The sequence below is a fragment of the Lingula anatina genome, chromosome 10, assembly GCF_051362555.1.
Source record: "Lingula anatina isolate TDL-2025a chromosome 10, LinAna3.0, whole genome shotgun sequence".
NCBI lineage: Eukaryota > Metazoa > Brachiopoda > Lingulata > Lingulida > Lingulidae > Lingula > Lingula anatina.
In genome coordinates, this window is record NC_141776.1 from 10,034,272 (window position 1) to 10,049,647 (window position 15,376).

At 33.8% G+C, this 15,376-nt stretch overlaps 1 long non-coding RNA gene across 1 annotated transcript; it reads right to left on the reverse strand.

Moving 5' to 3' along the window:
• Positions 1 to 2,678: 2,678 nt before the first annotated feature.
• On the reverse strand, positions 2,679 to 10,414 carry LOC106180406 (uncharacterized). The gene is made up of 3 exons (XR_001240120.2): positions 9,966 to 10,414; positions 9,683 to 9,786; positions 2,679 to 5,778 (listed from the first exon to the last, which is right to left on the reverse strand). It is a non-coding gene; the product is annotated as an uncharacterized LOC106180406 (long non-coding RNA).
• Positions 10,415 to 15,376: the final 4,962 nt, after the last annotated feature.

Here is a 15,376-nt window from a genome sequence, read left to right on the forward strand (position 1 = left end):
TAAAAGACGCGATGAATTTTTTTTGATTCATTAATCGCATGGTACCAAATCGCCATTCGATTGGTGTATTTGCTAACAGTAGAGAATGCGCGCGAGCAAACACACACACACACACACACACACGCATTCATGAAAGAATATGAACAAAGATGAGAAAATTGCATCAAAATATATTTTATTGTACAGAAAAAAAACATTAAAGCATCGTATATTCATAAATAATTCGCTGTTTATTTAATGTTCATAAAATTATAAATCTCAAAGAAAGAGCCGAGTTTCCCATTACAGCATTTCTGTTTACCTCCAGATGGCGCTATCGTAAGGTCTAGTTGGTCATACAGCAAAAACTGCTCAGATATTAAAATCAATGAACCATATTGAGTCATATGACGATAACCAGTGTCGTTTCAATAATGTCGTTTCAATTTGGGGTTGATAAGGATCTCAGGTTAATTTTCGTCTGGCATTTTTTAAAATATACTGAACACAAATTCCTCCAATGTATTTTTAATGATGTAAAGCACAAATGAAGTTCCATCTGTAAAATATTGGTGAGAGTTGAAAAGGAAAGGCGGCCACTTAAACCTGCCACCTCCCCCTACCATGAATGTAATGGGATGGACAGCCTGGAAGGAGACGTCACTTCCTCAGTGCTGAGTGGTCAGGATGTGAATCGAAGGCAGCCAAGATATTAAGTATACGAATATCGTAATTTCAGCCAAATTAATATAAAGGTTTAAGAAATCAATGTTAGGTATTTGGTGATAAATTAATTGTGAATTATTTTTGAAAAGCTTAAGAGTGGTTTTGATCATTTCACAAAATTTCCCCCACGTACCATTTATTTTCTCCTTCACTTCGTCTCATCACGTCTCATAAAACAAAGGAAGACGCAGTTGCACTTCATGTTCAGTATTTTGAAATTCGTCGGTAGAAATAGTAGTGGCAGTGGAAGTTTACGCGAGAAATGGCCAAGGAGGGGAAAATGCTGTGAAATGACTTGTGAGGGTCTGTCTATTGACATGTTGATATTTACACGTACATGTACCCGGTAGTGAGCGGTTGGTAGTAGAATTATAAAATTTGATATAGGTATAGTAGCAAATGTTCATTTCCGAAGTAAAGAACATAATTCAAGTATTAAGGGGTTATAGCAGTGTACAGTAATACTTCAATTTCGAATATTGACAAGATTTCTTAAATTAATATATAATATTTCATTTTATTAAAATGTGTGAGCTAAATTAAAGTTGTATTAATTTCTGCGTGACATATTTTAATATCAACCTTTCAAGACAAAAGGGGTGAAAAATGCTCGAAATGCTGTTTGCAACGGATTTGAAAAGGCTTTGTCCAAAGGTGTCTTTTACGTGTTTTATTATTATTTTTTTCAATATAGCATCACGAATTTGAGGTCTTTTACGAATAAATTGTGACATATTTAAAACATAATGATATATCAGAATGCATGTTCATCAGTTAAAAACTTGCTTTATTGAAATATGTTCTTTACTACTGAAATATGTTCTTTATTGAAATATGTTCTATACTATCGTAGTGTCAAGTTTGTCACACGTGACATGTAAAATAATATCATTTGTGGTATTCTTCAGCAAGACAGCAGGGGTGACTTTCTAGTTTAGATGGGAATTAAGTACGCAAAAATACAAATTTTATGTCGGTTTAAAGTAAAATATTTTTCTATAATATCACCTAATTATCGAAATTGTTAATAAATTCTACTAGTCCGGTGTCGAATTCTTAATTTCTCTTTTTGTTGGCGTGAGTATATTCTTCAGTCTCATTCTCAAAATTGACTGAAATCTAGAATGTATTGACTGACGCTCATTGCATGTCTTTCTTTTAATGTACAGATGAGAAAAAAGGATTATCGTCTCTTGAAATTTGCTGTCTTGTTGAGTAAGAGAAGTCATTTTACGAATCACGATCGATTATTTTGTGTCACAAGTGAAGTATGTAAAATTAAGAAATTTCCATTTGAGAAAAATTTCCATTTGAGAAATATCCCTTCTTGAAAAGCCGATTTCGTACATGTAAATACCCTTCATATGATGGAAAAGAAACTACTTTCGTGTTTTACTTATCTCTGAACGTAGTTCTTACATATGACACGTTTTATCATGAAAAATAACTGACATTTTTGCCATTAATCTGTTGAACAAATACAGAATCTGGGTAAAGATGATGGGACCATTTATGTGAATGAAAATTGTTTTATTTTCCAAATTTAACTTTTTTCGGCAATTCTCCTTAACCAGCATCTTTCCTTCTATTGACCAGATGATGCATAAATTAGGGATATTTTCTCGTATTTAGAACATTTTATGTTCAGAAGGTTGCAAAACATTTCTTACGAGATTTTTCAAATTATTTATTGATGTAGGAATTATGAGAAATATCGTGCTATGTTCCTTGGATTTTAACCCAGTCTTCATAAGTGAACATGTACATGTAGTTTGTTTTCTAAATAGTTTTTGTAGGAATTTTTTCAATTTCACATTCCTTTAACAATCTAATGTTTATTATTCTCTCAACAGCTGGGTAAACGCTGAATATATTTTTACGTAGGGCTTTTAACATGTTATTTGCCAAACACGACGAAAGTGTTGAAATATTTTGTTTGAGTCATTAAGATCAAATAAACATAAGGCCATTAGTGTGGTAGATTGTTTATTTGTCAAGTCGAATAGATAAGAATGTTATATTTGTTACACCTTTCAGTGAGTTTAAATACAGATATCAATAATAATATTTCAGATACTCGAACCCTTTTAAACATGTAGTAATAAATAGACTAATGACAATGATGTTTTACAAAAATATGTTTTATAAACAATTGAATACATAAAAGCAATCTGTATTTCTCTGAATAAAAATAGTTATTGAATATACAAAATGTCTTAGCGTTTTTACTGAATGGCTACGTGGCTCAGTGGTAGCCTGGGGTTGGGGTTCTATTCCTGGTTCTGGCACTTTGGAATTACAAAGGGGTGCAATCAAAATTTTTCTTCGGTTACTATAAGAAGAAAGTCTACCCGAGGAGGGTGGGTGGGAACACTTGGAGAAGTAGGTAACGCGCTTGCCTCTGAGACAGAAGGTCGCCAGTTCGATTCCTGGCGCTTCTAGGTCCCAACAAATTACCTTTTGCAAAAATAAACCCAAATAAACAACTTAAGCTACTACAAGGGATGATGAGAATGAGAAAAAAGCAAGTTGAGTCTTTGGCTCAATAGGTAAGGCGACAGACCAAGGAGCAGAAAAAAAGACTAACAAGATGTTAACCAAAGGTTCGAGTCGAGCTGAAGAAAAGAAAAGTCAGGAATGAGCCCGTGACATTTTGCACAGTTTACAACATTTATGTATGTTTATTATAACATATACAAGCAATTGCACCATACAGATGTTGGCAAAATCCGAACATAAAGTTTTGGCTCTACATAAAAAAAGTAATTTTCATAACGACAGCACAATTTGAGATGTAAATCAATCTTAAATACAATTATCTACAACTAAATGTGTGGGAGATTCTATGCAGTTTGAAGTGTCGCTCAAGATCAATCGTTTTGGTTTTAAAAAAGAACATAAAATTTGTTGTTTTTTTTGCCCAGAGTTAAAAGAGAAAGTTGAAGATTCGACGTGATGTATTTAACAGCCATCGTTCAAAGTTGACATTGGAGTATTTGTCTTGTGACTGATCCAAAATTTTACCAACGGACATTTTTATCCATAATTCAAAGGTGGCAACAGTATCGAAATTCAAACTGCATATGATCTCATGTAAGCGTTCCCCCCGCACGCGGGTACACACTCATGACACCGCAACTTACTCTATGTCGCCATGCTGATGATCACAAAAAACAAACACCAGTCAAACATTATTCAATTCTGTAAATTTGAGAGTTTTTTTTCATAGATAAATAAATATGTACCTGATAATGTGCGTCATTTTTTCTTCTCTTAAAATAATATTTTTGGTGACACAATTTTGAGTGAACACTTAAATTTATGCGTCGTGCGAATCGAGACCAGCATGAAAACATGGTCAGTTTGCAACCTTATCCCAGTCATAGTCATTTTTAACAACAATATGCAAACAAAATTGAAAAGGTTCTACGAAAACTAGTTTACTTAAAATAACTAAGCACATTTACTCAGAAAATGCTAAAAAAACTCAACGGTCTCCGGTGTTCAGTGATCAAGAAACACTCAGCAAATATAGCCCAACAGCACTGCAAGACTGGCACCTAATCAGGCCTTTTATTCTTAATCTCCCCTTGATCCCGACCAAAATAAAGAGAAAGTACCAAGTACAATATCAATATTAAATAAAACACTGACCTTCAAATTTTGTGTAAATCTTTTACTTTAACCAATCAAAGTTTCATTTTTCTGAATTTTTTAGAATTTTTATTTTTGACATTTGATTAGACAAAAAAATTCACAAAAGAAAAAGTAAATTGGCAACTAACAGAAAATTCCGTGTTTTAGAGGATTCACAAAGTTCGTTTAATTACTAGGTAATCCCTATTACCCCCAAAACAGAGCTTTGCGGCAACTGTAGTTTTTGATACAGGTTTGATACGGATTTTTAAATTTTCAAGTTGTAAAAGATGCGATAAATGCCAGTCCTACATATATATTTTAATTGACAAAAGACGCAAAAGGAAACAATTTCTACTATTCACAGTTTCTCTTTGAGAGTATATCCGCCTTGTAATGAAGGTAAAAAGTTAATTTTCCTTCTTAAACAAGAAAAACTTTCGAAAAAAAAAAACTAAACCAACCCCTGGTTTGATTTTCTGAAAAGACAAACATTTCTACCCCATCCCAGCAATAAAACTATGGGTCTATCACTGACACACTACTAGTATATCAAAACACCGGGAACCAGAGGAAGTTGATTCTTACCATGCATCATAACCGTATTTTCACAATTTTAAAAAGACCCGTTTCAATACGTGTGGGCAATTCTGTAATAACTTGAGTACATTTTACGATTTCATTTTGCCGTTAATTCTTAAGTGTCATATTTGGATTGCAGCGTTTACAGTTTATTGTAGATTTACATCTCGTTCATTTTTTTTCCAATGAACCCACAATAAAACTCGGGCATTTTACGTAATGGAGTCACGACTTATTTTTTCTAAAGTTAGCTTCATTAAAATCAATGCATTTTCGATTGCATAACAAAGCGTCTTATTACATATTTGCCCACACATATAATTTTACAACCAAACATTAAACCGGTCGCACTAGCACAGTGCTCTATCTGCACATCACTTAATGATAATTTTGCAATTAATTTTATTTTCATAGATCACTTAAGCAAGGGATTTTTTGTTTTAGGATAACTTCAAAAGTGTTGTTTCAGATTCGATTATTGGTGGGTATAAACAAAAAATATAAATTACAATAAAAACATCGTGTGCTGATAGAGTGCTGTATTACAGCTTATTTACACATGAATAGTAATATACCAGAAACGTGCAGGGTTGACGCTTGGATTTAGTCCATTTTATTAGAAGTTTCACGAATAAACCACTCGTTACACGCTACACTTCATCTGATACACGTTTTGATGCAGAATATTACAACCCAAAGCAAACATTACATTTCAAATCAAATGTCAACCCTGCAAGTTGACTATACGACAAACACAAGACAAAGTTGACATGGGTGCGGGCGCTGGCGAACACGAATCTGATGTCTTTGCTGGGAGTGCGTCCAATTTCATCGTAAGACGGTTGTTACGAGACACTGAAAGTAAATGAAAAATGAAATAAATTATACGAAATCCACATGCAAGAAACCATATCTTATATTTTTTAAAGTGAAATATAATCTTTACACCGATCCATTACAGTTTGCATTAAGAGACATATAAATCATATTATAAGAATAGCTCTATGCTAGGTAAATTGAACCTACACGTTCTATACAATGACACACTTTATAACGACATTATTACTATTGCATGCCCTGTACACACTTTTACAAGTCAACATACTAATCTTAATGTTTTTTCTATCTCTGCTAAGCCATGTCCTTCCACGAAGAGTATTTTCATGGAGACTGCATATTTACCCACATAGATAATTTTAGCATAAAAACAGAAAACAGGCCATACAATCACGCTGCTCTGCATACCAACTGTTACAAAAGATACCAGTGTTTGGACTTTATATATTTGCGGAATTAAAAGTAGATAAATGTAAACATTTGACAGAAAGCTTAGTTTTGATAATGATAATTCTGGATTTTGTAAATGCCGGGTCGGGGGTTACAATGCAGTCTCAAATTGTCTCGGTTCTGTAGGATAACATAAAACACTGGTCAATGACAAAATAATAATTTTACCAATTACTTTATTCCAATTCACCCACTTAAATAATTTCGTAATCCGAACGCTAGCATTTTAGCTCAATTTCTTTTAAAATCAGATACTTTGTTCAAGCATCTTATTTCAGATTGTATTATCAAGGATGGTATGAAATTCAAATCATGAAAATTGAAGTCAACCAAGGAGTCTGTTATAACTCCTTGAGTCAACGGAGGTCGACAGTGCCTAGCAAATATACGTTTTCTTTCCTGGTCGCGGCTAGTTCTGTAGAAAACCAGTTTTTTTGTCAGTTAACTATAATAAACAGGATATATTTGTACATGCCACTATCGTAAGATGAACAAGGCAGCAAAGCTGTCAAATGTACAGACAAAAAACAGAAAATAAAGATGCAAAAAAAGGTCATTTTGTCAATTTTGATGCAATAATAAATAATGCTTATAATAGCACTGTCAGTCAACACTGAATTTTAATCATGCACAACAGGTAACATGGTCAATAACAGGAGCAGACCCTGAGATATTTTCTGACAGTATTCCAAAGTATCTATGTTGATCCATCCTCCATTTTGATGGTCTTCCAACAGAAAAAAATAGATACCAGTCAATATAAACTTAATAACCTGTCTTCAAGAAGACCCAGAAGATGGTCTCAATCCACCCCTTCAATAAGATTACAATTTCAGGACCATGAGAGACTATAGTCACATGATGAAAGTATCAATATTTGAAAAATGATGACAGTGCATAAAATAATTTTATATAATGTTTAAAGACATAAAAAACAATACAATTGCTTATGTGGAAATACAGAAAATGTGCAGAGCCTCGAGCTGATGAGAGTTAAAAGTCACAAATGCAAGTGTTTGAGAAAAAATTGTAAAGGAAAACATAACAAAACTAGAAAACCACCGAGAGTGCAGACCTCTGCCAAGGCAGCAATTGTTGATTATTGTTGATTATTGATTGATTATTGAGCCAGACCACCACTAAAAACTAATCATTGTCCTCTTTGGCCCAATTCTGACAGTTCCGGAAAATTTCAGCAAAATCGGTCCATAACTTTTTGAGTTATGTTGATGACAGACAAACAGGAGTGAAAATATAACCTCCTAGGCAGAGCCTGAGGTAAATATAATTTCAATGAAGCTGCTATTCAAACTTTTAATCTTTGATTATATATATATATATATATATATATATATATATATATATATATATATATATATCACCTGCATAATTATCACTGCTTCCTTATTATTAATCTAGCAGAGAGCTTAACTTTTGGGAGTTTACGGCTTCATGTCCATGGGAGCTCCGAGTCCCACAATGAATATGCCAAAAAGATAATGAATATTTCACTCAAATGTATAACTTCCAGAAAAAGAAGCCAATTAGACTGCTTTTCCAACTCATTCTGCATTTTAGTCCTGTGTTTCTTTTTTAAAGGTTTGACAGTCATAACACGGTTTTCCCATAATGCTCATCATAGCAGCAATACCAAAAATTGTGTTTTCTTCTATTTTGATGCAATATTACATAATGCTTAACAGCATAATGACCATCAATTTTTAATAATAGAATATTGGTAACATGGACATTCAGAAAACGTGACAAGCAAAGGTCTTCAGGATCATGGAACTTCAAAGTCACACCTTGAAAATGCCAATAAGTGAAAAATTAAATTTTCACAAAAAACTGTTTAACTGCCAGAAAAAATTACCAAACAGACTGCATTGCCAACTGAAGCTGTATTTTAGACCCATGTTTCTTTCCTGTAAGTTTGAGAACGGTAATTGACATGATTTTTGTTAAACGGTCATTATGAGAGCAGTGCCCAAAATAGGGGTTTCTTCAAATTTTGATGCAATATTACATAATGTTTAACAACATAATGACCATCAATTTTTAATAATGGAATATTAGTCACATGAGCATTCAGAAAACGTGACTAGCAAAGGTCTGCAGGCTCATGGAACTTCAAAGTCACACCTTGAAAATGCCAATATGTGAAAAATTAAATTTTCACAAAAAACTGTTTAACTGCCAGAAAAAATTACCAAACAGACTGCATTGCCTACTGAAGCTGTATTTTAGCCCCATGTTTCTTTCCTGTAAGTTTGAAAACAGTAAGTGACATGTTTTTTCTTAAATGGTTATCATGGGAGCAGTGCCCAAAATAGGGGTTTCTTCTTAAATTTTGATGCAATATTACATAATGTTTAACAGCATAATGACCATCAATTTTTAATCATAAAATATTAGTATCATGGATATTCAGAAAATGTGATTAGCAAAGGTCTGCAGGCTCATGAAACTTCAAAGTCACATCTTAAAAATGCCAAAATGTAAACAAGACAGCACTGTTCTGCAATGGGTTTATTTCCATTTTTAACATTTTTTTAACATAAAACAAAATAAACAGTTTGTTGCCATTTTTATATGACCAACTAAGAAAATTGATGAGATGGGAAAAATATCAATAGAACAGTGTTTAATGTCCAATTTCCTCCATTCTGAGATTCTGAACATAGTGGATGATTGAATCTGACAAACTGCAATGATATGAGTTTATTACCATTTTTGACACTTTATTACACAATACACGATGACAAGTTTACCATCATTTTTACACAATCAATTAACAATGTTGTAAAGATGCAGGAAATATCAAACAAACACTTTTACGTATCTTATTAGTTAAATAATGAGACTGTTAACATGCCTAATAATTGAATCTGAGGAAATGTGAAAAAACTTCTTAAATAAAGGCCCGATCATGCTGATTTTCGAACTTGACCTGCGTATTATGAATATCCATCAGTTCTGTTAGTTTCAAGCCAAAAGGTAAAATGTTATTTCACTTATCGTGTTATCCGTGTTGCATATATGCTGAGAAAAGTGAAAAAACAGCGTAACTTCCCTAAAATTGACCCGATCATGCTGATTTTCGAACTTGACCTGCGGATTATGAATATTCATCAGTTTTGTAAGTTTCAAGCCAAAAAGTAAAATGGTTTTCCACTTATCGTGTTATCGGTGCTGCATATATGCTGAAAAAAGTGAAAAAACAGCATAACTTCCCTAAAAATGGCCCGATCATGCTTATTTTCGAACTTGACCTGTGTATTAGGAATATTCACCAGTTCTGTAAGTTTCAAGCCAAAAGCAAAAACGGTGTTCCACTTATCGTGTTATCGGTAAAAGTGCACGACGGCGACGACGGCGACGACAGACGCAGATGATGGCTATATGTACAGACACATCTGTGTCTGTACATAAAAAGGCACCCATTGGGAGCTGAGAATGTACCGGTAGTTACCTAGCTGCTTTGTCGTCTTGCTTTGTTTAAGACGGAATAACAAGTTCAGACCTTTGGACGGCTGGAATAATCTTCTCACTTCCCTATGAGCAAATGCTTTCCTTCTGGAAAAACCAACATAAGAAGTTATTTAACTTTTCAAGCTCATTTCGGCATTCATGTCAATAAAATATATCCGAGATTCATTACGACTGAAGTGGGATATGTAAACTTTTTGATAAAATATCGTCATTATAAAACGATCAGTGTTGCCTTATAACATCTACATGTATACAGTACTTACAACAAACTACATCAGTGCCAAAATATCAGTCTACGCGTGGAAAGTGTGACAATGTGGCATGTGAGGCTTCTTCCTCTTCCTATTGACCTTGGTCCTATCTGAATACCTCTCACCAAAATGCTCACCTGGTTACATAATATAGTATCACTGTCGTGGGATTGTGTTAGAGAAGACACGATGCATTTTTCCCTAGTCTAAAAACGTTATCATCAGGTTATTGTACAAACAAGCCTTTTTGTTTTGTCCATAGACCTTCATCCCAAATGAATGAGGTTATTATTATTATTATTAACGAAGCCCAATTAAACCATGTTGTCGCCTATTGCTCTAGCACTGTAAATATCTAACACTAGAGTTGTGGTGAATAAGGTTTGTACATGTATATCTAACATTTTATTTTTATGCAGCAGTACATACGGACCCAAATGTGCTCCATAAGAAAAAAAAATAAATCTCATAAGAGTTAGTTTACTGAGTTCTGCAAACGAGACCCGTTATGTGTTACATTGTTTTAAGATTAGTAGAACTACAAGGCCCAAAACTATAGACCTCATCAAACTTTGCACTCTGAACTTGATTGAGAATGATTATCAAAACGAAATGAATAGAATACCTAGGAGGCAGAATAATAGTGAGGAGTGGGGATAACCATGCAGAAAAAATAATAAATAAAAATAACGAAGGGGTGGGGGGTCCAAAACACCGAACCACACAACAAGGGGGCAAGGGTCACCTTCGCATCGGAGACCTGTCATTCTAAAAAAAATGGACCCACCTCTAAATAATCCTGGATCCGCCCCTAATTGTGACACCAGTGAAGTGTATCACCATGTTTGTGTATCAAACTGTATGGATACCAAGTTTATATGCGGATTTCTCTTTTTTCATCATCCATTACAACATCCAGATATTTTTCTTTTTAAATAAATTTTATTACTTGAAGGTTCTCAGATAAAGCGCCTTCTCAAGTTCGCTATACCCGTTTTGTTAAAAGCCGCTACTAACGCGTTTTGGAAAGTGCTAACTTTTAGGGGATTTCTGTTTTTACCATAAATCTCCAAATCCCTTTTCAAATTAGAGCTTCATGATTTCAGCTTGTTTTTGCTTTGAATTGAAAGCGATTTCTTATATTTAATCCACCTACATGTATATGGATACACGTTTAAAAAGAGTCCTGTCATTCAATGACTTACACCAAAATTTCGTTATTTGCATTTTTACCTTTCTATATAAGGAGTTGTTCCAGTTTCTCCTCCAAATTCGTGGTTTGATATTTTAGAATGGAAACCCAAAAGTTGTTAACAGAAGTTCTCCAAAGAGTCTTTTCGGAAAAAAAAGTGTTTTTTTTCTTTTAAGATGCATTACAAGCGAGAAAGTCGCTCTGTACATCCCGTGTAAGGCAGTTAATTTGTACACGCTTCCTCTTGTTTATAACGTACTTGTATAATGACCATATTTTCCGTTTTCTACTCAAAGCAAAGGGGGTGGTATGCTAGTCTCGCGCTCTAATTGCATTCAGTGAGCCCCCCCCCCCCCCCCCCATTTTGATCTACTGTATCTGGACAGATAAAGCGCATTCAGAACAGCGGACTAACAGATCCACGGATCAAATATGGCTGACCCACTTGGATGCTTGTTGCATAATCCCCAGGGGCTCTGTTCAGTGTGTAAGCTTGTTAGTGGGTCGTCATATTTGATTTGCAGATCTGTTTGTTCTCTGTTCTGAATGTGCTCTTATTTTCATTGGGATTGAGCTCTTAGACCTTAATATTCTTATGCACTCATATAAATAAAGCTACAACAACAAATAATAATAATAATAAGATTAATATTTATTCATAATTAAATGTTGGTTGATACACTTATAATGTTGAAATGATTATTCTAAGAAAAAAAGGTGAAAGACATTTTCAAAATTTTAAGTAATAAAATCATATAATTACCTGAAATAATACAAGTATGATAAATAATGACAATAACTGCATTGTAGACTTTCAATATAATTTTCAAAGACATAAAAACTGTATTTATAAACATTTGCACAGTGCTTTTTATTTACAATTGTGCATTAAAAATTTAAATTTATATGTACCTTGTAATATTTCATAAGTAAACAAAAGCCTGAAATTCACTGCAAAGAGACTGTAGTTTGCCACTTTTAAAATGTTCTCTCTCTCTTATCACTGTATATCACGTCCACAGTGAGTTCAGTGATATCTATGAGACTGATACATATACAGACATATACAACCATGATCTCCACTGCACTGATGAACAGAATAGTCACATCATATTACCTGGTTGGGGTTATGTGCATAAATGAAATATCTTAAATATTACAGTAAGTGTAAATGTAACTCTCAAGTGGTGAAAAACTGGAAAAATTTTATATATCAAGTATTCTTCATCAGTTTTGTATACATACCCATTGTTAACTTAAGTTTTACCACCTACCCATGCCAGCGCATTCAGAACAGTGGACTAACAGATCCACGCATCAAATATGGCATAATCCCCACAGGGAATCCATTCAATGTCTAACCAGGAATTAAGTGGCAAGCTTGTTAGTGGGTTGCCATATTTGATCCATGGATCTGTTAGTTCACTGTTCTGAATGTGCTCAATGAGGCATGAGAGAGAAAATATAACAACAGCTATTAGAGTCTGAAGTTTTATAACTGCTTAATTTCTCTTTCTCATCTTTCTTTATCAATGCCTCTCTACAACTCCAACCCAGTTTCTCTTAAATTAAATTCTTTTAGGCCACCACAAGTCAAACCACTAATTGCTTTATCAGGTATTAGTTTATTACTACTTAAGGCAAACTCAATAAAAAACTTTGGACATTTAAGATGAGAAAATGCCTCGTCTTTTAATTCAATTTAAAAAGAAATAACAAAAAATTAAAATGTAAGCAACAAAAGTAAGTACTCATCTTTTTATAAAGACTACAATGAGATCATAACAGTAGTGTACAAACTAGTATAAAAGCTTCAGTATACTTACTGCAAAATGTTCTTTTATTCTTTCTTCAAAGAAATAATAATAATAATAAAATGATATTCTGCATATTACTCACAAAAATTTACTGCAGACATCTTTTATACTTAATTATCTTTAGGCAAACCATAAGACGAACACTAACATAAGACTAGACAGCAAAGCTGGCTAAATATACAGACACAAAACAAGACAAGTTGCAACAATAGAGTTTAATAAATTTTTTTCTGTGACAGCACTGAATATATAAAATTAGCATACATATTTGGAGATTTTTGTCAGGAAAAATAATGTAGAGACGGTGACTCTTGTTTAATAGCTAAGACTGGAAAGCGCACTTGCTCATTCATGATGCTTAAACATATTCTGAAGTTGCAAAATTTGATATGAATTGAGGCATTTATTTTTTGTTCTTTATGTTTTCTTAAGAAGAAAAGTTTACAAACTGAGGAGCAGCAGTGTAAAACTGTCTTATACAAGAGCAAGGGAAATTGTTCTTGATGCTTTAAGTTCAATTGGTTTGAATAAGAAATTATTTGGTCTTCATAGATTAAGAACAGGAACTATAGCTTCAATCTGCTAATGCAGGGACTAAAGATAGATTTAAAAAACATGGAAAATGGAGATCCTAGTACACAGAAGACGGACAGATACTGTTGAAGAGAGATTTCTTTAAACTTTGGGATTTATAATTTTTGTTTTTTAAACATTGCTTTTATTAGAACATAACAACTGTTATTCTACCTGTATATTTTTCGTATGATATATTTGACCTATTGATATGCCTCTTTGCAAATGACCATGAATAGTTTCATTCCCAAATGGTATAGCATTTTATTCACATACTCTGTTTAAGTACTATTATTTTATTTTAAGGGTGTGACACCATAACAAAAATAATACATGTATTTGGACGTTGATAGGTCATTTAAATCTTGGTCTACATGTTGCTGTCTGTGAGTACACATGGTTATTGGAACAACCCATTAAATTAAATAAATAATAATGTTCAAATAGTTATAAGTGTCTGCACGTATGTGTTCCTGATGCTGTGTACATAGAACTCCTAGTATTTCAACATGAACAAGAAGACGTATGTTATAATTGTGTACCTGTATTTTTGATAAAAAAAAATAAAAACATTTCAGGCCATTTAAATGTCTTTTCATGCAAGAATGTTGTCTCACAACTGGGGTTGAAACAACATTGTTATCTGACTTTGATACAATTTTCAAATCCAATGTTAATCCTATATCTTGTCAACGTTTAAGCTCAACAGTGTTTCAACGTTGAAACAACATAATTTCCAGCTGGGTGGGGTTGATACAACATTGTTATCTGACACTGATACAATTTTCAAATCCAATGTTAATCCTATATCTTGTCAACGTTTAAGCTCAACAGTGTTTCAATGTTGAAACAACATAATTTCCGGCTGAGTGGGGTTGATACAACATTGTTTTCTGACGTTGATACAACGTTGTTATCTGACAATGATCCAACTTTCAAATCCAACGTCTTGTCAACGTTGAAGTTATAAGTTGTTTCAATATTAAAAAGACATAATTTGCCTGCTGGGCAGCTGCATCTCCATAGTCAGAAGGTTCAATGATTCAAAGATATGATAGTTATGTTCCAAATATTTGGCATACATAAAGGTAGATTCTTTTGGGGCCCACCTGACGGACAAGGTGTGACAAGAGGCAAGAAGGACCAATGCAACAATGGCTATAATACCAGGAGGATGCACTTCTAAGGCATAGAAGCTTGATGTCTGTCTCAACAAACCTTTCAAGGACCAACTACGAAAGCTATGTACTGACTTCATGAGGGGGGTGGTGGACAGGACTGACGAGAGACTTGGCTAAATCCTCACAGCATCGAAGGCCACGGTGGTGCAAGGGATTGTCACTGCATGGTCTGAGATGCCGGTGGAGATGGTGGCGAAGTCCTTCCATGTGACTGGCATTACCGGACAGACACAGACAGCCGGACCTGTAGACATCACAGACATATTTGACAGCGACGACAACAACAACGGTGAGGACTTTCTACGATTTCACACAGCAGATTGACTGGATGAACCCATGTGCTTAACAATGACACTATATTAAACTAAGATTTAAATGAGATAATATCATAATATAATATCTTATTATAAAATCTAACAGACTAGCACCTTACGGCTCAAATGACATTTTGAAATGAGGTGCCTAGGCATTTAAGAGATGGAAGTTGCTTAAATTCAGAAATGTACAGGTAGTTAATGTGGTGAAGTAGCAATAGAGTGATTGAAACCTTGGCTTTATATGATATTTTGCAATAACACAATATTGACTAAAACATAGTTTTTATTGATTTCGTAACGTAACATGCCCTCCTTTGTCTATTGCTACCTCTTATCCTGGAAC